Here is a 26,102-nt window from a genome sequence, read left to right as displayed (position 1 = left end):
ATCCGTTTTTCTCACTCTGATTCCAGAATACCTACACAAGCTCAGTGTTTGCCACTCCAATTCGAGAATACATGCACACGATCAGTGTTTCTCACTCTGATTCTAGAATACCCACACAAGATCAGTGTTACTCACTCTGATTCAAGAATACACAAGATCGATGTTTCTCGCTCCGATTCCAGAATACCTGCAGAGGATCAGTGTTTATCACTCTGATTTGAGCAAACCCCAACAAGATCAGTTTTTCTCACTCTGATTCCAGAATACCCACACAAGCTCAGTGTTTCTCTGATTCTAGAATACACAAGATCAGTGTTTCTCACTCTGACTCAAGAATACTCACACATGATCAGCGTTTCTTGCTCTGATTCCAGAATACTCACACAAGATCGGTGTTTCTTGCTCTGATTCCAGAATACTCACACAAGCTCAGTGTTTCTCACTCTGATTTAAGAATACACACACAAGATCAGTGTTTGTCACTCAGATTTGAGCAAACCCCAACAAGATCAGTTTTTCTCACTCTGATTCCAGAATACCCACACAAGCTCAGTGTTTCTCTGATTCTAGAATACACAAGATCAGTGTTTCTCACTCTGACTCAAGAATACTCACACATGATCAGCGTTTCTTGCTCTGATTCCAGAATACTCACACAAGATCGGTGTTTCTTGCTCTGATTCCAGAATACTCACACAAGCTCAGTGTTTCTCACTCTGATTTAAGAATACACACACAAGATCAGTGTTTGTCACTCAGATTTGAGCAAACCCCAACAAGATCAGTTTTTCTCACTCTGATTCCAGAATACCCACACAAGCTCAGTGTTTCTCTGATTCTAGAATACACAAGATCAGTGTTTCTCACTGTGACTCAAGAATACTCACACATGATCAGCGTTTCTTGCTCTGATTCCAGAATACTCACACAAGATCGATGTTTCTCGCTCTGATTCCAGAATACTCACACAAGCTCAGTGTTTCTCACTCTGATTTAAGAATACACACACAAGATCAGTGTTTGTCACTCAGATTTGAGAATACCTGCACAGGATTTTGATTGGTCTGTTGACCGTCAATGAAAGTATTGATTTTATGTCATATTATTGATTGGAAAAAGGCCATGTTCATCCATTTGAGCATTTGTAAAATTAGGCATTAATCCATTGAATTTGGCAGGTCAAGCGCTGTGGTCATGGTATTTACGTGCAAAGTAATGTAGTCAGTTGACAAACGGCCAACCAGCCAATAATTCAATTCTACCATTGGCTCTTGCGTTTATGTGACAAATAACTGCACAGTTAAAAAAAACAAAATTTGCCGATTATGAGCATGCACCATGGTAAAGATGTAAACGGGATAATACAATTACCAGGTAATACCATTGCCAGCAGTGCAGGGAACTGGAACGCAAGACAACCAAACAGCCAAGTTAGTATTGCCTGATTCAAAGATGGCAGCCAATGTTTTTGAGCCTGCGAACTACAGGGACAATTACCCAAAGTACTTGAGAATGAAGACCATTTCGAAACAAACAACACACGATTCCAATAAGAGAGCGAGGGGAAGGACTTGGTGAGGAGGTTGAACCACGAAGCAAGATCATTCTAAAGACATGACACCAATCAGAGAGCTTATTTTAGCAATTATAGCTAGTGCCATATTATAAAAAGGGGTACAAAGTGCCATCTGGGTGGGAATTAGGACGGTGGGTCAGAAAGTTGATGTGATAAAAGGAAGAATAGAAGAAGGAGAGACAAGAAGGTGGCTAAAACAGATAGCTTAGACCCTCTGAGAAGTTAGACTTGAAGAGGAAAGAGGTGCAAGGAGACTTCTGGGGGAAATAGCTCACATAATGGTGGTAGCCTGAAAACCACCAGAGTTGAGAAAGAGAGAATCTATGCTCCCTTGCTGGTACTGGAGCCTGGTAAGTACTAGGACCCAAGCCCAGTGTGGTGACCCAGGCATCTGAAGCAACAATGACTGCCTAAAAACACCCACAAGGCCAATAGGGATGGAGATATTTCTGCCCGTGGAGACCACAACGACAGAAGGGAATCAAATGGTTTTACCCTGGTAGGAGTGTGTCCAGACTACGTCTAAAGATCCCAGAAGGCAATTCATCTTTGGGTTCAAAGGTCAAGGCTAAGACAGTAGCACGCTGGGCCACATTAAAAACCCTTTCAGTGAATGGAAGTAAGCACTCGGGGTGTGACAGACGTCAGATCCTTATACAATAGGGAAGTGGAAATGGAACTCCAGACATTAGGGCCACTTAGAATGGACCACTGCACCAAGTTTATTTTTCTCCTCCAATCTGACCCTATTTAACACAGCGTGCCCCTATTTTGTTAGCTTGTACAATCACTATGACCCTAAACCTCAACAATCCTTTTAAGTAAAGACGGGTTGTCCCAGCCCAGAAGGACCCCAAGGAGAGACAGAAAGAAGGCAGTTGCCTTATTTCATTTTTGGCAATATTCCCCAGTTGTTGAATACCACCAAGAAGGCCCCCTTGTTTGATTTGTGGACCTCTCTTGATATACTCGCACCTGATCGGCTGTTCAATCGGAACAAAATCGTTTCACCACTTAACACGTGTGCCGTGTATTCTGCCCCATCCCAATGCGAACCTTATAGAAAGTGAGGCAAACATTACACTTTTTAGAGCCTTCCACACCTGAAATCCCGGCTTTAAAAATGAGAATGGCCAGAGGGAGACTGTTAGAAACCGACCACCTGGAAGTCGTCCACCTGGAAGTCCACCACCTGGAAGCCGACCACTTGGAAGTCGCCCACCTGCAAGTCCACCACCTGGAAGACAACCACCTGGAAACCGACCACTTGGAAGTCCACCACCTGGAATCCAACCACCTGAAAGTCCACCACCTGGAAGCCAACCACCTGAAAGTCCACCATCTGGAAGCCCACCAGCTGGAAGTCGTCCACCTGGAAGTCGACCACCTGGAAGTCGACCACCTGGAAGTCGACCACCTGGAAGACAACCACCTGGAAGACAACCACCTGGAAGTCAACCACCTGGAAGTCCGCCACCTGGAAGCTGACCATCTGGAAGTCGAGCACCTGGAAGTCGACCACCTGGAAGCTGACCACATGGAAGCCAACCACCTGGAAGCCAACCACGTGGTAGTCATCCACCTGGAAGTCCACCACCTGGAAGCTGACCATCTGGAAGTCCACCACCTGCAAGTCCACCACCTGCAAGTCCACCACCTGCAAGTCCACCACCTGCAAGTCCACCACCTGCAAGTCCACCACTTGGAAGACAACCACCTGGAAACCGACCACTTGGAAGTCCACCACCTGGAAGCCAACCACCTGAAAGTCCACCACCTGGAAGCCGACCAGCTGGAAGTCGTCCACCTGGAAGCTGACCACCTGGAAGTCCACCACCTGGAAGTCATCCACCTGGAAGTCCACCACCTGGAAGTCCACCACCTGGAAGTCCACCACCTGGAAGTCAACCACCTGGAAGTCATCCACCTGGAAGTCAACCACCTGGAAGTCAACCACCTGGAAGTCCGCCACCTGGAAGCTGACCATCTGGAAGTCGACCACCTGGAAGTCGACCACCTGGAAGCTGACCACATGGAAGCCAACCACCTGGAAGCCAACCACGTGGTAGTCATCCACCTGGAAGTCCACCACCTGGAAGCTGACCATCTGGAAGTCCATCACCTGGAAGTCGACCACCTGGAAGCAAACCACCTGTAAGCTGACCACTTGGAAGTGGCCCCCCTGGAAGTGGACTCTGCATCAATTGTATTGTGTTGATCTGTGGTAAACCCCTAAAGATTGGTCTCTCGGTTATTACTCTTTCCAACCCTCTGCCTTTGCAATATCCCACTCTCTTTGTTTTGTTGTCCCTCTTTCATTTCTTCTCCACTGCACCCATCAGAATCACTTACTTCTTCCTTTATTCCTGGAGCTCCCTGAATTTGGAACTGTCTACCCTCTTTAGCCTGCTGCTAAACAACCAATCTGCTGCTGAGGAACGTATGGCTTTTTGTTGTTGTTTTTTCCCTTTTCCCCAGTGTTTTGGGATTTGTTTCTTCAAGTATTACTGGGCAAGTTGACTTTATTTTAGGAATCATCATACTTTTTAAAATGTGTTTCAAGACGTTAGTTTTGTTCTTTCCAAAAGGATTTCAAGTTTTACAACAATTCTCGAAAAAGATGCATGAACTCATGCCTTAAAGATCACACATGCAACGTTGGGTGTAACGCTGTAGGAAGCGTTTAATTTGGAATTCTTGCAGTAAAAGAAAAAATCCAATTATGGAAAATGCCTGTCACACGTAACAAAACTAAGTGGGGCCTTACATTTTGTGAATCATACATGTCAGCACAGACTCATTTATTTGTCAGAGGGGGAGATGGGTTGTAAATACGAGCAAGCTAATAGTTATTGAGCTTTTAGACATATCTTTTTGGAAGTATCACGCATCCTTCTCACGGACAACATAACATGAAATATTTCAAATTTGAAGAAAGTTCCAAAAATTCATAACTAATATTAAAGAAAAGGTTTAATAATTGTGTTATCTGGCTTCCAAAACATTCACATGCACCAGTTGCATGACCAATTGCTAATTCTCCATGTTATCTAAATCTTTCTCACATTAAGGTGATTTAAAACAACCTTTTCTGCCTGTGGCGAAATATGTAAGTCAATGGGACAATTGAAGATACTGATCTGCTCATCGTCTGAATCCTTTTTTCAATACAGTGATTTAAAACAGCTATTTCTGACAGCAAAATTATCGCCCTGAAAAGAAATTGGTGAAATGCATCTATCAAACAGCCCCAAGTGATATCTAAGTATTACATCAGCTCAGCACACACTCTGAATAATAATATTTACTGTGCCTCTATTTTCTGTGGTTTGGCCTAGACAAAGCGGTTTAGTTTTGTATTGAGATGTTCTTTAATAAAATGATATATGTAAAAGTTGCTATGTTAAAAATATATCACTTGTTGTGCATGTCTGTCTTTAGGCGAGCCCACACTCTTGGCGTTCACCGACTCTTGCACCAGATTAGGGATCTGCCGGGTCCCATGACCACCATATTCATTCTCCCTTGTTCTTTGTGCTCCCCAGGATCCCGCCTCAATCTCTGGGGACCGAAGACTAGCCTAGTTCCATGCAGGGGACCCCGGGGTACTTCATTATGTTGGCTTTAATTCTGCAGCAATTATCAGTGTATGACTGTAGGTAGCTCTGGTCTACATAGATAAGAGTCCATTCCTAGAAGTTCCAAAAAACCAATGGCAGTGAAGATTCCTGCATGCTTTGGGAGTCAGAGAAATGTGGGAATTTACTGGGAAGAGAGGGAGAGGAAGGGTGGAGGAATATTGCTTGCTTTTCCATCTCCTGCTAACTTAACTGGGTGCAGCACATGGTAGTGTTAAAAGTGGTGGTTCACGAATGAGCTGTTTTTAGTGCTTGTCTGGTCAATTTAGTACAACACGGTTCTTTTTTCCCAGGTTTTCTCCTCACTGTCACACAGTAGTTCCAACCGTCAACATTTTCATCAATATGCATCATCCCGACCCTTATCCCCATAATAACCAGGCTTGCCGTGAATAAACATTTCCCCATCAAACCCCCCCCGCACAACCCCCAACAATCCCTTGTAACATTATTGTAACTCCAACTGTCCTTGTTCATGGTGGGTGTAAATCCGGCGTCGACATTAGCCCATTAAGCATTTGTCCCCATTCCAATGTTTCCCCTTCACCCCCTTCAGAATCCACCCTCCCTCTCAGGTTCTCGACCTCGCACATCCCCCACCATCCTTTTATCCCCCCCCCCTTCCACAGCAAAAGAGTGCACTGCAGGGCCATCCAGGCATTTCCAGGATATCGCTATCCTGCGTTTTGCCAATATAAGGAGGAATTGTACTGCTTTCTTCTTTACGTTTCCCTTTCTTCCACCTGGCACCAATCCCCACAAACATATCTGTGGAGTGCACTTGTACGTACTATGTATGTGTCCAAGTATCCCGCTCCCACTTCCCTTTCACCCCTAGCGTGGGCCTCTGTTTTTGCTCCCCTATCCCTCTGTACAACCTAGTGATCACTCCCCTACTTCCGCCCTAGTCCAGCATCTGCTGCAGCAAGGGTTCGTCTCTGGTTCCTCAGGAGTCTCGTCCCACAAGTCAGCTAGTCTCCTAACCAACCGTGCGTACCCCAAGAAGGTTCCCATAGACATTGCATACATTTGTCTCCATTGCTCGAACGATAGAAGCTTCCCTGCCGTATGAGGTCACCTATCCTCGTACAACCATAGCTGCATAGTTTACCAGCATCAGAGGTGGTCGGAATCTCTCATATGACTTGGTCAAACCCCAACGGTAGGTTTACTTGTTTCAGAAGGGGGGCCAATATGCCTGCATATTCCAGGTAAAATTCCACCGGCAGACCATCTGTGCCGGGGGAGTTCCCTCTTTGCATCGACCGGAGAGCCTGCATAATTTATTCTGCCTACATGGGTGCATCTAACCCCTCCCTCTGTTCTTGTGGAAATTTTGCTATTTGTGCAATCTCTATAAAATCCCCTGCCTCCTCCTCCATGTACATGCCTTCGCTAGTGTCATTCTTTTCATAATAATCCTGAAATGCCTCATTAATATGTTGCTGTGTGGCTACCCGTGTCCCAAACTCATCATATATCTGTGTAATGGCCCCCGGGTGGATTCCCTCTAAATCAACCAGGCTAGCAGGCATCGTGCCTTGTCCCCCTCTCCATGTACCCTCCTCGTATATTGGACTCTAACGAACGTAGCCAACCTTAGTTGACATTCCTGTTGGTCTCGAATGCCCCTGCCAGTTCTGCTCCTTCCAGATGCCCCACCCCATCTCATTCTCCAGCCATCTGACCTGCCTTTCGGATTCCTTAAGGGAGTCCGTTAATGTCCTCCGTACCCTTACCACCTTCGAAATACAGACCCCTCATATTGTGACTTTGAGGGCGTCATGCATGGTCCCCACTTCCGCAATCGACCTCTCGTTATGTTCTAAGAATGCGGTAAATTCTTCCCTGGTGAATAAAAGGAATATTACCCATCATCCCCATGTGTCGCCCCCCAGAGTTCCACCAAATCCAACCCAGACACCACTCTGTTTAATGAGCCTGTCGCCTTCCACCTAGTTTTTGGGCTCCTTCCCGACCGATCCTTACATGGGTCTAGATAGCAGTTGAAATCACCACCCCAAATAAAGGTTTCTGCTCTATCCCCTTTAGACAAATGCTGCACTGAGTGAAAATAGTCCTCATTGTCCGCATTAGATGTATATGTGTTCACTATACAAATGCTCTGTCCCCCAACCTCCATTGTACGATAAATGTCTATTCTTCCTCGTCTGCTTTGGTTGTTACAATCTGCAATTAGACCCCCCCCCTCTATGCAAATCAAACCCCCTATAGAATACGATGAGTAAGTCGATCCCACCACAGTGTCCCCCCATTTCCTGCAAACCTCCTCCAGATCAGGGCATGTTAAATTTGTCCCCTGCAAGAGTGATATGTGGATTCTGTTTCTTTGTAAGGACCTGCAAACCTTTGCCCTTTTAGCTCTGTTACCGAAGCCTCTAACATTCCACGTCCCGATTCTAATCCGCACCACATCTGACTGGCCCCCAGTTCCACCCAATACCATGAAGTATCTATCGCTCCCTACCTCAGACAAACTCCATGCCCCTGCCATAAATGCACAAATGCTGGTCTATTATGCAAGAAAAGCGTTGTGTCAAACTTAATCCATTACTTCTCTCCTTCTCCCAACTACCTGTCTTCCTCCCCACCCCCTCGCCCAAGCTCTTCCATCCTTTGTTGGTATTAGTCTTCCCACTGCCCCCTCCTATCTGCCCCATCCCTCCCTCCCATTAGTAACTTCCCCAAACTACATATGCAGCAGTAACTGTCCTCACCCCACCGAGATGGACTCTCGCCGCTGGTCATTCTGAATGTTTGTGGTAGAACCATCCAGTACACCCTCCCCAGCACTAACTATCTTACAGGATAGTTGAGACCGTGGTGGTCAGGGGTGTGGTATCACTTCAATCCGCCCCCCCCCCAAACCTTTGCATGCCAACATCCCTCCCAATGGTGTGGTTCATGCTTTAAAAGGAGTCTGCATCCTTCCATTCCATTTCAGCATCGTGTTTATTTATTTATTTATTGTATTTATTTGTTTGCGTAGCTCAGGGAACCCGCAGGCATCTGGGCGCACATATACATGCAAGACAAACACAAATGACAGGACTCAAACAGGGAACATGTGAGGGTGGTCAATTTGACTGTGGGCTGTGCAGGGCAATAATTATCTGAAAAGAGTGGTCTTCAAAGAGGTTCGAAAAATGTTCTCGTTTTGGTCCATACATAGGGTCATGGGCAGGGAGTTCCATGTCTGTGCTGCCAATGTGGGGAGTGCTAACCTCAGGCACTTGGCTCTTTCAAATTTATGAGACTCAGATTGGAGGAGCATAGGTTGTGTCCTGGTTTGCATAATGCAATACAGGAATTCAAATAGACAAGTGCCTTGCCAAAGAGACATGTGTGCACTATGGATGCGGTCTTAAACTGGATATGGTCCGTGATGGAGAGCCATTGAAGGGACTGTCTGCCGGAAGAGATATGTTCATGCCTGGGGATGCCCTTTTTGCTAGCCCCCAACAACAGCGTGCTGCAGTAGTCCAGGTGTGAGAGAATAATTGCTCGAGCAATTGATGCACAGTTTGCCTCTGAAATGTAGGGTTTGATGTTCCTTAATAGTCTCAGGCAGTGATGGCACTTCCTTGAGATATAACTCATTTGAGCCTCTGCATCTTGTGAGGAGTTGAGGAACACACCTAACGTCTTAACTTAGCCCACAACAGGAATAGAACAACCTTTGAGACTGAGATAGGTATATTTATCTCCCAAATTGGCTCGAGCCGCGGCGCTACTGAACAGAGGTTTTTGCTTCGTTAAGACATAGCAAATTTTTAGTCATCCAGCATTCAATGATGTCATATATGGTATTCAGGTTCAAAGTGCCCAAATCATGATCACCGCTGATTTCTAAGATCAGCTGAGTGTCATCTGTGTGGTGTGTGAAAGGAATCCCCTTTTCATCCAATAAACTACAGCGAGGGCTGATGTACGGATAAAATAAGGTGGGCGAGATGCATGGCCCCTGCGGATCCCCACAGAGGATTGGGGAGAGCTTGGCAGAGGCACTTTCCCAGCATACCACAGATTGTCTGTTAGATAAGAAATATTTTATCCAGCTTACAGATTCGATTGAACCATTTCTGACACCTGAGAGAGTGTTAAGCAGACATTTATGATCCAGCAGATCAAAAGTTGTGGAAAGATCAAGAAGGACCAGGAGTCCAATCTTCCCCTGATCCATCATCTCAAGCATATTCATCTGCAAGTCTATTAGAGCGGTCTCTGTGCTGTGGTCTCTGCAAAATCCAGATCTTTTACTGTGGAGAATGGATTCTGATTCACAGTGGGCTTGCCTTTGATTAGTGGCTACCTTACCCATAACCTTCAGTGAGAGGTTGGAATTGATAATTGGCCTTAGGTTTTTTTGCATCTTTTGGATCAAGTCCGGTCATTTTTACCAGGGGGTGATGGTGACAACCTTAATAGCCTCTGGAACAGATAAGTAATCAAAGGAGGAATTGACAAAACAAGTGAAGAAAGAGGTGAAGATGTCTTTGTTCTCCAATAGCAGTTTTATCAGGAGAATATTCTCTCTGCAGGACGTTGGGTTCATTGAGGACCAAACTCAATCCATATCTTGGTCTGAGATATGTTTAAAGGAAAATGTACCTTGTCCTTCTTTTTGTTTGGACAGAGGAGGAGATGAGGAGTGAGGAACTACATCGGGTTTAAAGTCCTTTTTGGTTTTATCGTGCGCTGTTTGGAGTTTGTTGGCGAAGGCTAGCTGGACCTCTTCACAGTCCTGATCAGTAGGATGGATTGGTTGGACCAAAGCTTTGGGGCTTTCAAGAAGTTTCAGGATCTCAAATAATTTCTAGGAATTATTTTTTGCATCAGTTATTTTTTCATTGAAGCAGTTATTTTTGGCTTTGATGATTTTGAGCTTGTAGGCCAATTCCAGACATTTCCATTTGGCTCTGTTTTCATTGTTAGGATGTTTTAACCACGCTTGTTCAGTACTTCTTTTCTGTTTTTTTTTTTTTTTTTTTTTAAATAGTATGGTCGAGGGAGTACCAGTATTTATGGTTGGGATTTCCGCTCACCAATTTCCTCCCGACCAAAGCAACCAATTTCAGCACTTTAGTCAAGGCGCTGTTGCAGATTTCGACCAAGAATTCGGGAGGGTCATAGCAGCCAGTAGCGGACATTATGTCGAGGAGACAGTTCTGGAGATGAAAGGGTTAGATTTTTTCAAAATTGCAATTGTATATTTTAACAGGGTTAAGAGGTTTTTTGGGAACACCCTCTAAGAAAATGGTGAAGTCTACCATGTAATGGTCTGACCATATATGGAGAGGTGTTTTTTATTTCTAGCTTCAGGTTTCGAGAAATCACCCAGTCCAGGGTATTACCTGATTTGGCTGTGGGTTCATTATTTTTAACCCAGAAGTCAATTTCTAATAATGCTTCGTCTAGTAGGGTTCCTTCCTTGTCCCTAGGATCGTGGAGCCAACAGTTGAGGTCACCCACCGCTAAAGCAGACCAATTTGGGTCATTGATAGTTTTTAGTAGCCGTATTAAATTCTCATTGAAGTTTCCCACCTCACATAGTGGACGGTAAACCACGATGAGGTTAAAGCAGCTACATGGAGTGAGCATCGGTTTAAGATGCAAGATTTCACAGTTGTCACATGAGATTTAGCGCTCAAAGAATTGAAAGCGAATTTTCGCATTGACCGCAACACCCTCCCTCCCCCCCAATCAACCATAGATAGATTTCTGCAGATAATGAAGTATCCTGGTGGTACTGCCATATCTATCATGGAGCCACTTGCATCTGTTAGCCATGTCTCAGTGAGACATAATATATCCAAATCGTGGTGGGTGAGGCTTTCCCATGGATTATTCCTGTCGTCCTTGTGAGCCCTCTCTGGTTTGCTTCTCTTCCGAGCTACCTACTGCAACCTTCCTGGACTCCAGCCATGACCAACCTTCGGATGCCGAAAGAAAGAAATGCAAGGTCTCATCTGCCAACACCTTTAATTTTGCCAGAAAGAAAATCATGTTTTTTAAATTATTTTCCAGGAGCTTTCGTTTCACTGTGTCAAACAACCGCCTCTGCTTTTGCACCTCTTGGGTGAAATCCGGGAAGATAAGAATTCTTGCATATCTGTACTGTATACTGCTGATTCTTCTCACTTCCGGCAGGATCACATCCAAACCCGGAAATTAAGGAGTTTGGCCACTATTGCTCTGGGTGGCACACCTGGTGGCGGCTGCCGACCCGGCACCATTTGTGCCCTCTCCACCATGTACAATTTCAAAAGGCCACATGGGCGGAAAACGTCCAGTACCAGTTTCTCAGTGAAGAGTTCTGTGCAGTTGTTTTTCTTCTCTTTTTGGCACCCCACCAATCTGATATTGCATCTCCAGCAGCAGCCTTCTGCATCCTCTGCTCTATCTTCTAGGACCCTGGTCGCTCCTACCAGGCCCTTGACCGGATTCTGCAATTGTGTCACCACGTCCTCCAAATCACGGACCCCTTGTTCCACCTCTGAGACTCTATCATTTACCTTCTTTAGATCTGCCCGTAGCAAGGATATGCCTACACCAACCTCCTATATCTTGGTTTCCAGTGCCTTCCTTGAGTCCTGTATTGCTGCCATGAGGCTTTCCATGGTGACCGCCCCTGCCGCTGCCTCGGCACCAGTGTCATCCTCCCATCGGTCCATGGTCTTCTTATGTTGTTTTGACTTTTTGCCACCACATACACCTCCATTTTATGTTGTCCTTTTACCATCACTCCTTCTTATGGGGATGCCCTCTCCCCGTGTTGATGGTGATCTCCCTAGTAAATTGGTCCAGGTCCTGTCCATGAGACTTTCTGTATGTTCCCTCCGCCTGCCTGCTCCAGCCTTTATGGAGTCAATTGGGTGGAATCTCTCCTCCCAGTCCTTATTGGAGCAGTGCAGCTGATTTCTGCCCGCAGTACACAGCTGAAACCCACTCCAGCCTTGGCCCCACTTTGTGCTAAGGGAGTCTGGTGGGTTCTTCACTTTCAATGATGGCACAATCTGCCCCCTCAGTCCTCAAATTCAACCGTCGGCCCTGCTGTCAGGCTCTCACTGTTTCCTGCAGAATCAACCTTTCTCTCCCGCTATACCAATGTCCATGCAGGGCCTGCCTCTCGTCCCCGCTGTGTCACAAGTCTCTCCCCTTCTCACCTGCTTTTGGTTGTTTGCTTGCGACCTTCTGTGACGTCTTCTTTCTCACGGTCCGGGATTTGTACAAACCCGAGCGCTGGTCCTCAGATTCCAGCATGAGGTTCGCAATCCAACTTCTGGGAGCGTGCAGAAGTCCAGGGCGGATACCATGAAGGAATGATGCTCGCACTCAGAGGCACGGAATGCAGTGATCTGAGCGCGGAAGAAAATCCAGGAAGTTCGGAGGTAAGGTAAAGGATTGGGAGGAAGGAAGGGGAATTCAAGAAACTGGGAAACAGGAAGCAGAAGAAACCCCCGAGCGAACTCCGGCAACACACGTCCACTTACAGCAAGCAGTAGCATTGAGACGCGCAGAGCCGCGGGGGCGTGTCTGTTTTGTAGAGCGTACAGCGTGGAGTGTAGAGACTGGCCAGCAGCATTCCGTTTCAAGCGGCCATGTTGGACGGATCACTGTGTTCAACCCCCTATGGGTCAGGGACCAGGAAGTCCAGAAGGGACGCAGATGACGGTTCATGACAGCATGCCTCTTCTGAACCCGCGCTCCTCTTGGCTTGCCAGGATGGATAAGATGTCATCTTCGAATCAGCCTGGGGGCATTCATGTTTGACATGGGTTCCCAGATGCACTCACTGGGAGGGTATCCTTTCCATTCGACCAAATACTGTAATTGACCACGTCGGTACCTAGAGTCACAGATTCTGGAAACCTTGTATTTGAGTTGGTCATTGACAATCACTGGGGTAGATTTTGGAGCTTTTTGAGATGACTGAAGATATGGTTTTAACAGTGAGGTGTGGAAGACTGGATGGATCCTTTTCCATGATTCTGGTAGTCGGAGTCGAAAGGCCACTGGATTGACGATTTCTTGTATAGAAAAGGGCCCGTAATACCTGGGTGCCAATTTATTTGGGCGCAGATGTCGGGGAAGGAGCTTCGAGGATAACCAGACTATCGCCTACTGAGTAGGAAGGTCCAGGTCTTCTTTTGGAGTCAGCATAATGTTTAACGTCTCTTTGGGCCTTTTCTAAGTGTTCCTTTGCTTCTTTGTGTACAGTAATAATGGTTTCAATCCAGGAATCAACCACAGGAACTGTGGTAGGGTGTGGTAGAACGGATGGTAGAACTGAAGGATGAAATCCTTGACTACAGAAGAAAGGACTGGTTTTGATAGCTGAATGATCCGAATTGTTATAAGCGAATTCGGCCACAGGTATTAAGAGTGACCAATCAACTTGGACCTTGGTAGTGAAGTAACGAAGGTATTGTTCCAGAGTCTGGTTTACACGTTCAGTGGCTCAATTGGTCTGTGGATGATAACCTGAAGACAAGACACGTTGGATTCCCAGTATACGACATAATTGCTTCCAGAACTGAGATATGTACTGGGGTCCTCGGTCAGAAATGTTCTTGGAGGGTAGCCCATGAAGCCGGAATATGTGTTCCAGGAAGATTCCAGCAAGTTCAGATGAGGATGGCAGTTTGTATATCGGTGTAAAATGAACCATATAAGTAAACAAATCAATAGTAACCATGATAGTTGTGTAGCCCCTGGAAGATGGTAGTTCCACGATAAAATCCGTGGCGATGATTTCCCAGGGTCTTGTTGGTATTGGTGGTTGGAGCAGGAGACCTGCCGGTTTCTTATTATCATGTTTGTTTTGATTGCAGACTGCACATGTCTGGATATGGATCCTGATATCATCCTTCATCTTTGGCCACCAAAACTGTCTTTGTATTTGATGGAGGGTGTTGGTAATGCCCGGTGTCCTGAATGAAAGATATCATGACATAGGCTGGTGATCTTTTGTCTCAGTCCAGGAGTGGGAATTACCAAGCGATTGTCCTTGAACAGAAATCCGTCCTTTGTTTTGAGATTCCATCGATTGTTTCTCTTAAACTCTTTCCAGGTATCAGAGGATTGAGTCTGAATTTGAATATTCTCCAGGAGGGTAAGTGCTTGGGCAACAAAGATTGTGAGGGGAAACATCTTAGGGAAGGCCCGATCTTCAAGGGGTTCGTAATCAGGACGTCTGCACAAGGCATCGGCTATTATGTTGTGAATTCCAGGGACATGATGGATTTGAAACTGATGTTGAGCAAAAAAGAAGGCCCAAAGGGCTTGACGATTGTTTCTACATTCTAGGGATTGTAGGACTTGAAGATTCCGATTCCGATGGTCCGTGCGGACTTGCACTAGGTTTTTAGCTCCCAGGAGGAGATGATGCCAGTCAGTGAAGGCTTGACGGATGGCTAGTAATTCCTTTTCCAGACTGGAGTAAACAGTTTCACTGGGAGTCAAGGTGCGAGAAAGATAGGCGATGGGGTGTTCTAACTTGTCACGCAATTCTTGTTTTAGGACTGCCCCAGTGGCGTAGTTGGAAGCATCAGTTTCAACAAGAAAGGGTCAATCAATGTCGGGTTGAGCTAGGATGGGGGCTTGTGTGAACTCCGACTTCAACCGTTGGAACGCCGTATCTTGGGCTGAGGTCCACAGGAAGGGGGTATCCTTCTTTAACAATATAACAATAGGATGCACAATCTCCAAAAAAGTTGGTATAAGTTTCCGATAGAAATTAGCAAGCCCCAGGAAGGATTGAGTTTGTTTTACAGAGGTTGGAACCGGCCAGGATAAACTGGAGTCTACCTTCGAGGAGTCCATTCCAATTCCTTTTGGCTGAGAACGAATCCAAGGTAATGAACAAGTGATACATGGAAAAGGCACTTTTCGGGGTTGGCCAGGAGCTTATGTTCTTGTAGACATTGTACGACTGCCTTCACGTGCTCTTCATGTTTTAGATGGTCCTTGGAGTATATCAGTATGCCATCCAGATATACAATGACGAAGATGAACAGCATATCAGAGAACACTCGGTCCATAAAACGTTGGAAGACCGCTGGGGCATTAGCAAGTCCAAAGGGCATAACCAGGTATTCAAAATGGCCAAAAGGAGTTCTAAAGGCTGTTTTCCATTCGTCACCTTCCTTTATATGAATAAGATGGTAGGCACCCCTTAGGTCTAATTTTGTGAAGACTACTGCACCTCTGACTGCTTCCAGGATATCCGAGATGAGAGGCAATGGGTAGCCGTCCTTGAGAGTGCACTGGTTAAGGCCACGGTAATCTAGACATGGTCTGAGCTCCTTGGTGTCTTTCTTGGGAATGAAAAATAACGAAGCACCCGCTGGGGATTTAGATGGTCGCATGGTGCCATTTTCCAAGTTGGTATCCAGGTATTCCCGGAGGGGCCTTTTTTCAGGTTCTGATAAAATAAACATCCTCCCAAAGGGAATCACTGCTGAGGGTTCAGTATTGATGGCGCAATCCTCTGGTCTGTGAGGAGGGAGAGCTTGAACTATAGCAGTCGAAATACATCTGTGAAGGCCTGGTAGGCCCTGGGAAACCGGAGGATGTTAGAGACAGTGACTGGATTTTGCTGACTCTCTTGAGAGTCTTCAGAAGATTTTGGTAAGGAATCTACGGATAAGCAGTGAGATATGCAGTGTTCGGATGCAGTGCAAGGAAAAAGGAGCCTGCTGCCCAATTGATGTAAGGGTTATGCCTTTGTAACCAGGGCATTCCTAGAACCATTGGATAATGGGCTGATTTTATGATGTCAAATTTGATCCTCTCTTGATGGTGGTTTATAGAGAGCAGGATCTCTTTAGTCTGAAGGGTTATGGGTCCTGAAGACAGAGGTCTCCCATCAATAGCCTCTACAGGTTGCATAGCCCCTCGAGTTTCATGTGGAATGTTGTGAGTAGTGACCCAATCATGATCTATATATATGCCCATGGCTCCGCAATCTACTAATGCCAGGATGGGGTAAGATTCTTTCTTGGAAGGCGATAGAAAGGCCTGTAGAACCACAAGATTATTTTGTCCAGGAGAGTTTAAGCATGGAATTGATGTGGAGCAAACATCTCTCTCCCGAAACTGTGCCCCTTCTAGGATCGGGAGCTGGCGTTTCCCGAACGCCGTGGAGACGCAAAAGGGCATTCCCTCACGAGGTGTTTATTGGAGGCGCAATACATGCACAGACCAGTATGAATCCATTGCATCCTTTCTTGTGGGGTGATGGGTCCACGGAAGGCCCCCAATTGCATGGGTTCTGGGTCCGGGGTTGGAGAAACTGTGGGCTCAGGTCTAGACGGATGGTCTGTGACAGTCTTTTGGAAAGCCGATTTAGACTTCTTTTTCTCTGCTCTTCTTTTCTGGATTCGGAAGTCTATTTGCAAGGCAAGGTCCATGAGAGCCTGGAAGGAGCTTGGGCGAGCTACCCTAGCTAACTCGTCTTTTATTTCTTCATTCAGACCTCTTCGGAAGAGGGTGAAGCTGGCTTCTTGAGACCAATCTACTTCCTTCACGAGTTGTTTAAAACAGGTCACATAGGTAAGCATATCCTGGGATCCTTGTTGAAATTCAAGTAAATGTTCTTGAGTGCTGTAAACCTGCTCTGGGCGATCAAACATGGCCTTTAGAGCTTCCACAAACCATTCATAATCATCCAGGAGGGCGTCGCCCGAATTGACTAGGGGGGTTGCCCAGGGCAAGGCATTTCCAGTGGGTGTGAGATCATAAAGCCCACCTTTGCTCTAGGAGTGGAAAAGTAGTAGGGCTTGAAGGTGAAGTGCACTAAACATGAATCAAGGAAAGCACAGAGAATCTTTGAAGAACCATCATATTTGTCCACCACTCCTCCCAGTAACACGCTTTCCTTAGTTGCAGAGTCACATGACAAGACAAGCTGTTTTAATGCAGCATTCTCAGCCTTATGGTTCTGGATCTCCGTGGTTAGTTCCTACATGCCTCGCATGAGGTCTTGGACAGCAGCTTCCATATCTGTATCTGTATCTATTTTTAGGCGTCTCAATCTGTCAAAAGTCTCTCCCCTTCTCACCTGCTTTTGTTGTTTGCTTGCGACCTTCTGTGATGTCTTCTTTCTCACGGTCCGGGATTTGAACAAACCCGAGCGCTGGTCCTCGGATTCCAGCGTGAGGTTCGCAATCCAACTTCTGGGAGCGTTCAGAAGTCCAGGGCGGATACCATGAAGGAATGATGCTCGCACTCAGAGGCACGGAATGCAGTGATCTGAGCGCGGAAGAAAATCCAGGAAGTTCGGAGGTAAGGTAAAGGATTGGGAGGAAGGAAGGGGAATTCAAGGAACCGGGAACCAGGAAGCAGAAGAAACTCCCGAGCGAACTCCGGCAACACACGTCCAACTACAGCAAGCGGTAGCGTTGAGACGCGCAGAGCCGCGGGGGCGTGTCTGTTTTGTAGAGCGTACAGCGTGGAGCGTAGAGACTGGTCAGTAGCATTCCGTTTCAAGCGGCCATGTTGGAAGGATCACTGTGTTCAACCCCCTATGGGTCAGGGACCCGGAAGTCCAGAAGGAACGCAGATGACGGTTCATGACACGCTGTATGTGCCATGCCACTTGCATGTGTGTCTCATGTTATTTTAATGGTGGGTCGCCGATGGGAATGCAGGGACCCACTTGCAGTCTCCCTCACCCACGCACCTGCTATTGCATGCGGCTCCTGTCCGCCGCCCGTTGCTGGCCTGGTTAGATGTGTGGCCCAATGAGCACCACGTAACACATACTGCTTTTCTCATCCCTAGTGCCTGCTATGTCCTCCAGGCTGCTCCGCCTCCACAGACACCGGCTCAATCCTCACTGCCAAGATGGCCGATCCCCACTTCGCTCTGGCCGCTCTTTCAGTGTCGCTGCTCGCCCTCTGTAACACTGCGCTGCTTCTCAAGCCTTCCAGCAGCCGTTCAGCACGCCACACCGTCCAACTTCATAGAAATGCCCATGGACTTGCAATCTTTATGGATATATTTAGGATTTTACTGGACCGAACTCGGAGTTCAACAAATTCACATCTGCATCGCTCCATTGCTAGTCACGCCCCTAGTACAAAAGTCTCTGAGTAAAATGTTGATGTATTTGGTCCAACAATCCTTTGACGAAGCCTCAGTGGGTTCCATGGCAAATGCTTTTGTGAAGCAAAGCCAATAAGGAGACCTTCAAACTGCGGCGTAACATCTCTGCTAACAGGGGTGTTGCTGGGTCTGGAAAAGATCCAGGGCTATGCTAATTTTGGGATTGCCAGGACTGGGGGCTAGCCAGCCTTTTTGGTTGTAACCCCTGAGCTACTATCTGGAGCTACAACCAAAACACCTGGGGCTATAGCCCCCTCAGCCCCGCCCAGCAACGCCTCTGTCTGCTAATACTCTGATTGTTAATTTAAAAAATAGATAACAAATACAATGTTAAAAGCCAAACTGCTGTTATGAACAAAAATAGAGCGTAGTAATGAATGTATCTATCACCCTCTGTTATATGGACCTCTTAAGCCACCATCTTTTACTTTATTTATTCATTTTTGCATTTGTAGAAAGCGCTCCTAACCCTGGGGCAACTAGGCACCAGTTAGAGTACAATCGCATACAAACGAAGATGGTTGTGGACAATAAGACATATTGCTAGATAGACTGGTAATATGGCAGATCGCTCGGTAAATAACTAAGTTTTTAAGTGTTTTCAGAAGGTAAGATCCAGTAAGATCGCTCAGCATGAATAGTGAGTGGGAAGTGTGAGGAACCCATGGTGGCAACACAACAAACAGGGACTAGATTTAAAAATCGAAGTAGGAAAATACTTTCATGCCTCCGTTATATCTTATCGCTTTATCACACAAATGAACGGACAATGGAGCACTCTCTCATGCATATTACTTAAAAACAACACAAAAAGAAGTTCATGCAGACCACTGCCTCAATGGAAGCACACCCTGAGCCTGTCAGGAACTGCTGTACCTAGGTTGACGGTGATGCACCGTCTATCTAAAAGGGAAAGAGGGAGGAACCTATCCCTATTTATCAATGTAGCAACGTTAGTGTGCTCAATTATTAAAAGCCCAGAAGGACACTAATTGAGAATAGGTTTTTCTCTCTTTCCCTTTTAGATAGACGGCGCATCACCGTCAACCTAGGTACAGCAGCTCCTGACAGAATCAGGGTGTCCTTCCGTTGAGGGACAGTGGCAGTGGTCTGCATGAACCTTTTCTTTGCTTTGTTTTTAGGTAATGTGCACGAGAGTGCTCCATTGTCCGTTCGTGTGTGTGATAAAAAGAACTCATGGTGGCAACAGTAAAGACAGACACAAGTGATCGCAATTCAAGGGTGTTTATTTAAACAATGTGCAGGTTGGAAAAACACCTATGTTAAACCTACATCTAAGAGGGAGCAAGCATCGACTATCAAAATAAAAATAAGGCAATCCTAATGGCGTTGTGTCAAAACAAAAAAGGCCTATACTAAGAAAAAAACCTAGTGCCAATCCTTACCCTATATACAAAAGAAGTGGGGAATAGGGTTTCAATAAAGAAGCATATGTTCTCAAATAATAAGTCAGGATGTGATTGCCAGGGGTCTCCCTTCCCCATGTTTTCAGCACGGGAAAAGGTGGGTCTCTTGAGCACAGCACACACTCGAGCTTTCCCCAGCACGAGTCGAGAGTTCAGCTGCAGCTATCAGGTTCTCTGTTGGCTTAAATTCTCTTTCCAATAAAAAGTCTCTTGCCCTTGAGCCTGATGCTCTCAACAAACAAACACAAAGTTCTATTTCATGTATAGCTTTGGGTGATGGCTTCACCCCTGGGTCCCCCTCTTCCGGGTGCAGACCTCTCCCAGTCTTACTTGACTGTTCAAACAGTTCCACTCTCAATGAACTATGAGTGGTGGCTTTTCACCCCTGGAGCTCCCTCAGACGGGTTCGAATCTCAAAAGACAAGCGCGACAGTTCAATTTTCCTCATCTCGCTTTATTTCTTGGTTCACAAATCTCAATGTCTTTTTAAACCAATCCCCAGGGTTTTCCTTGTTAACCCTTTTCAACACACTGTTCACATGCTCGTTTCATCATGCAGGATTCATCTCCTTTCGCTTCACAATCATCTGTCGGTCAAAGACTTTCAACGGTACACATGATCTTGCAAGACCCTTGTATGATCACTTTGACCCCCTATTTGCCTTCTTCCAAGGCCTTATGGTTCTTGTAGTTTTCTACCTCTGGGGTAATCGGCCAGAGTTTCTCGAGTGAGCACCCACATGGTGCCGGACTCCTCTGCAGCTGGTTTTCCGCCTCCAAAATTCTAAATGTTCTTTGGTTGCTTAAAGTTCACCGGCTGTGATGAACCACTTTGCTTTCTTTATCCTTCGAGTCAGGGTCGGTACCACTAAGACCAGCATCTCTCCCCGGTTTTCTTATCAGCGGAGCAGGGTCTCTCATACCATTGACATCTGTTGCAATACACGCTGGCTATTGTTAGCGGAGTTAGGATTTCTTCAGTGGAGACTCCAGGGGCTTTAGTCCGAAAGGGCAAGGACGATTTTCTCCTTGTCACCCTCTCGGTCTGCATCGTCTTTCTCCTCCTGAAATGCTGTGCCCAGTTAGCCCTTGCGTCTTGTGATCCGTCGTGCTCCTCCTGTTCTCTTGTGCTTCAACTTTTATCCTTGTGGGGAAGGGAAAAGGACGTCAGGTGTGTGTGATTCTGCTCAATTGCCGACTTTGCCAGACCCTGGCATTGGGACATGTCAGGTAAATGGCTCTGTTAGTCCATTGTTTTTTGTACTGTGTGAAAGTGTTCGCGTTGGAAAGGGGGGGCCAGTGCTTTGGAATATCCTACGTGGTAGGATGGGGAAAAGGTGTTAAAGGGGGGGGGTACCGCATCTCACCAGTGGTTGTCCCACTCCCACTCCCCAAGCACCCCCCATCCAGGTGATCCTCACAAGTGGTCCGCCCCAGGAACTGGATACAAAAGTGATGGCTGTGTCCTGGCCAGGGAGACACCTTCAGGTTTCTCACAGAAGGAGTTCCATAGTTTGGCGGTAGGGACAGGGAAACTGGCTCCTCCTGCTCTCGTGCGTTGGGATCTGGGAACTCTGAGGCAGTGTGAATTGGTTAAGCATGTGGCCTCTTTCTGTATTATGGAACGCATTCATAGGGTAAGGCTGAGAAAGTGAGACACAGCTGTTTCATTGTAATGTAGGGTCTCAACCCAGCCAAGTCTTTGAAATATTTGAAAATAGCGGACTGAGTGGCGAGAAAATAAAATTCTGCAATTGCAAAATCTGATACGTTATTTTTTTTTTCAAGAAACAGTTTGTGGATGCAAGTGTTGTCTCTTAGAAATATCTATTTTTCCAAGGCAATTTCACTGGGATAAACACGGCCTAACTTCCAAAAACGTGAAGCATGCATGCACACTGATAAAAGTCTCATTTTTTGCCCACAACTACCAATTGTTTTTTTCAGATATATTTATTGTGTATTTAGGTAGAAATACATGAATTATCTGTCAAGTGGTACAGGACAAAAAAAAACAGGAAAACAGCAAAGAAGTCTTGATGCATAGCATCCCCCAACATCCACTTTATTCCTCTAATTTCCCCTCTGTATTTCCATGAGACCTTTTCTCGATGTAACATATATATAAACTCCAATCTTATTACATTTATATTTGACATCCAACATTCCATTTATGATTCCCATTCTTTCATCTGAGGAAAATATCCCAGCACTGCCTGCAAGTTCTTTCCTCCCAGAAGGCCGATACAGCTGTGCCCCCCTAAAACATGTGTGTCCGGGGTCCCATTTTTCGATTCCATGACCAGCAACGTGCAGGTGTTAATAGTTCACTGTATACTGCCACGTGCGCTGTGTGGACCAACGTAAATGGTGACTAGTAAGATGCATCATAGAACGTTGGTTTAAATCTACTCTGGGCCAGGGCGCAGTTGAGCAGATTTCGTGCAATCGCCCTGCCCATGGAGAAAGCAGGCTATGCATGAGAAAAGCTGAACCTGAGCTGGTCAGGATGGGCCTGTCTGGGAACAAGAAGAACAGTGATGACCCCTGGAAAGTAGCAAATACCTAAGCTAGTCGGGATGGGCCTGTCTGGGAACAAGAAGAACAGTAATGGCCCTGAGAAAGTAGCAAATACCGAAAATGGTCGGGATGGGCCTGTCTGGGGAAAAAGAAGATCATTTAAGACCCCTGGAAAGTAGAAAATACCTAAGCTGCTCGGGATGGGCCTGTCTGGGAAAAAGAAGAGCAGTAATGACCGCGGGAAAGTAGAAAATACCTAAGCTGCTCGGGATGGGCCTGTCTGGGAAAAAGAAGAGCAGTAATGACCGGGAAAGTAGCAAATACCTAAGCTGGTCGGGATGGGCCTGTCTGGGGAAAAAGAAGATCATTTAAGACCCCTGGAAAGTAGAAAATACCTAAGCTGCTCGGGATGGGCCTGTCTGGGAAAAAGAAGATCAGTAAAGACCATTGGAATGTAGCAAATACATTGAGTTCACTGGCACTGAACTTAATATTCTTCAATCTCAAAGAATTCACTGGAAATATCCAATCGACAAGCAGTAGCATTTTAACATCACTATGTACTTGCATGATTGACGTGTTGTGTTGATACATATTTAGTATTAGTAACTCCCTGAAATGTCGGTGAAGTGAATAATGGTACATCTGACAACATCCGTCCAATCACTCACCCACCTGATGTGCACTGGGAACCAGTCACGTGTCCCAAAGATTTCCTGTCTGAAGCCACCTTTCTGCATTTTTTGAAATTATCAATCTTTTTATGTAGAAAAATTAAGGATTTTCTGTTAGGGTGTGGGTATAAAAAAAATAAGTGTGGTTTTCTTTTTATCACCAACCACATGAAATAGGGTTGTGTTACTGGTCTCTCTTCTGCTATTTCTTGGTTGACATCCTGTCCCCATCCTATATTTAAATAGGTTGTATTTGTTTGCTGAAGGAACAATACAGTTCATGAAGGTTACCCAATATTCGGTTTATAACGCATGTGTGTCTAATGACCACAATTCTTCAAACTATTAGAAAATAAATATTTACCACCAATTGTGCAGCAGCCTAACATCCGATGAACTTCCAAGCGTATGCAACACCTACCTGACAGTCAAAGAGATTTAAAAAAAAAATTACAAATATTTTTGGAGATATACTGCGATAGCAGGAGGGCAGATGCTTGAAGTCCGTGCAAAACTCAGGACAGATGTCTTCGATTTTAATTTTGTTTTAAAGTAATTTCTGTGTCCTCGGGCAAACTCGCGTTTCAGATTCCTTCCCATTTCAACTTGTCAGAGGCTCGCACCTGCACAACTTTAATTAGAAAGCCTAACTACTTGCCTTCTTAAAGGTTCAAATGGACGGTGTTGAGTCTAAATGTGTCACTTTGTCATAATGAGAAAATATCACAGAGCTCTCAAGTATCCAGGCGCCAGGAAGTCATGCAGTCCCGTTTGTTTCTTGGAATTCTGGTAATTGTAGTTTTCTCTTTACAATTTAAAATGTAGTACTACACATCCCACAAGAAAAGAAAGGGACTGGTTGGCACGCTCATGCATGGGGCTGGGAAGCTTGAGAGAGCGGATATTAATGTGTGTGTGGTGAGTCGGCACAGAATGTGAATATGTGTGATCACGGATATAATATCATGATGTGTGCTGGTCCACAGAACATCAATGTTTGGTGACTCACGGAATATCGGCGTGTGTGGTTCAAGTGGATCTGGTACGGATCCTCGTGGGGCCAACTCACTGCAGCTGTTTCCCCACATTTATTGTGGCATTTCATGAGGGGCAAACCCCACCATACGCCCCTTATAGGCTGGCCCGTTTCTTCCCCAACCCTAAAATATAAAAATAATATTACCTAACCCTGTACACCGCATAAAAATGCTATAAAAAAATGTGGCAAATCGCCCATGAAAAAAAGAGGGGTATATGGCCATGGTGAGTTGGACCGGTACCGATTTGCATAATATTAACATGCATAGCGCCCCACAAAATTTCAATATGTGTGACAGACTATGGACTATCAGTCGGCAGTCAGACCAACAGAATACCAGTGTGTTTGTGGCGACCCACTAAAAATATCTGGACTAACCTGCCTGATGTAACACGCATAGCAGGGGCTTTAGCAGCCGAATAAGCACAAGCAAGCACAGGTGAGGGTAACACGCATCGACATTTAGGTTAGTTGACAAGTCATAGGAATTGAAAAAATATTTATCAGTGAAAATAATTTAGTTAATATTCCATTTTCTATATTCTAACTAGAAGTGTGCTTCGCACAGTAATTCCTACTGAAAAAAAAGAAAATTAGACAAAGGTTTATTTATATTTTATACTGTTTACATTGTCTACACCACAGAACCTACCCACCTGCCAAATGTCAGGTTTGTAGCATGTGGGGAAGTGTGCTGAACATTTCGAACAGACACACACAAATCCAAGTATTGCAGATCGCTTAGAAAAAAAAGCTTAGAAAAAATTAGAAACATTGATATTTTATCATTTTTACATTGTCTACACCACGGAACCAACCCACATGCCATATTTGTGGGATGTTTTTACACCACTCGTCCAGGCCCTGCAACATTCCTGTGCGCTGCTTGCATCAGGAACATCAGAATGGCCGCTGGAAAGCATTATGCATGCTAAAATCACCCAGAAGTGCGCAGTAAAAATCTGAAAAATAGGCCGCTATGCACTTTTGCCTATGTCAGTGGTAACACAGGAGACCACTGCCAAAACGCATCATTTGGCTGCCCACAGAGCGAGGCTGATTGCAAAAGAAACACAGAGCTGTGTGGAAATCCTTTTTCTTGGTTGTCAAATTTGCAAAAATCATGGCTCACAAACCACCCAAAAGATCCAACCTCCTTGTTGGGTGCTGAACATCATTCTACTTCAAGAATCCACATGAATATAATGTCAGCAGAAGTATATGATATCAGAACAAAATCCACTTTTGAAGATGGTTGCTGGAAAGAAATATGTCAAAAATGGGTGCAATGCCGGTACTCGCCTCCGTCAGATGCTGGCGATCTCTAAATCTGTCAGGTTACACTTGTGTCTCAAAAGCTAAATATGCCAAAGAAGGGACTTCGATCAAATACAATATAGGGTGCCACACATTGATTTTCATGTTGAAAAAGGTTGGAATTGAAGATATGTTTGCTTATTTTAAAATTTGGAACTTTAATTTCCACAAAAGAACAATGTTACAATGTACTGTAAGATAACCTGATTCAGCTAAACTCCAAGAGATTTCCCACACTGAGCTTCAAACACATTCCACACCTTCTCCCTAAACAAAGGAATCTTTTCCCCTGTGCTCTGCTGGGTATCTGACAGCCAAGTGTGAAAGGAAACAGGAGGAGCACATTGGCATGTTGCACTTAGTGAAAACAAAGGACTCCCTCGAGCTGAATGAAAATGCTAATTCGGGTGTGATTGACACCAACTGCCCAGGAAGACAAGCCCATGTGACTCTCTGGCTCAGCCCAGCCTTGGAGGCGGGCCAGACTGAAAATGTGGATTTGAAACTGGAGTAAATATATGTTTAAGCAAAAGACTTATAACAAATTGTACGGAACTGATAAGAATATGGAATTTATAGGTTATTAAAATGAAAAATTCACTCACAATTTAAAACTAATCTGGAATCTGTGCAATGTTCTGAGACTGATCCACGAACATTTTAATATTGTAGCTATTGTGATTATGCTATGAAGATGAAAATGTACAGAAGGATACCCAGATGGTATGTGCATGCATGTGTATAAAATTGTACAGATCCGAAAATGTGTAACTAACGAAA

General features: G+C 45.4%; 1 protein-coding gene across 2 annotated transcripts in view; it reads right to left on the bottom strand.

The window, feature by feature from the left end:
• The window catches only part of ADAMTSL3 (ADAMTS like 3), a 1,638,295-nt gene that overhangs the window by 1,443,099 nt on the left and 169,094 nt on the right, over positions 1-26,102 (bottom strand). The window lies entirely within an intron of this gene.

The sequence above is a fragment of the Ambystoma mexicanum genome, chromosome 11 (assembly GCF_040938575.1).
Source record: "Ambystoma mexicanum isolate Mex_15411 chromosome 11, UKY_AmexF1_1, whole genome shotgun sequence".
NCBI lineage: Eukaryota > Metazoa > Chordata > Amphibia > Caudata > Ambystomatidae > Ambystoma > Ambystoma mexicanum.
Note: the sequence above shows the minus strand (reverse complement) of the source record. Positions and strands in the feature narration are given on the sequence as shown.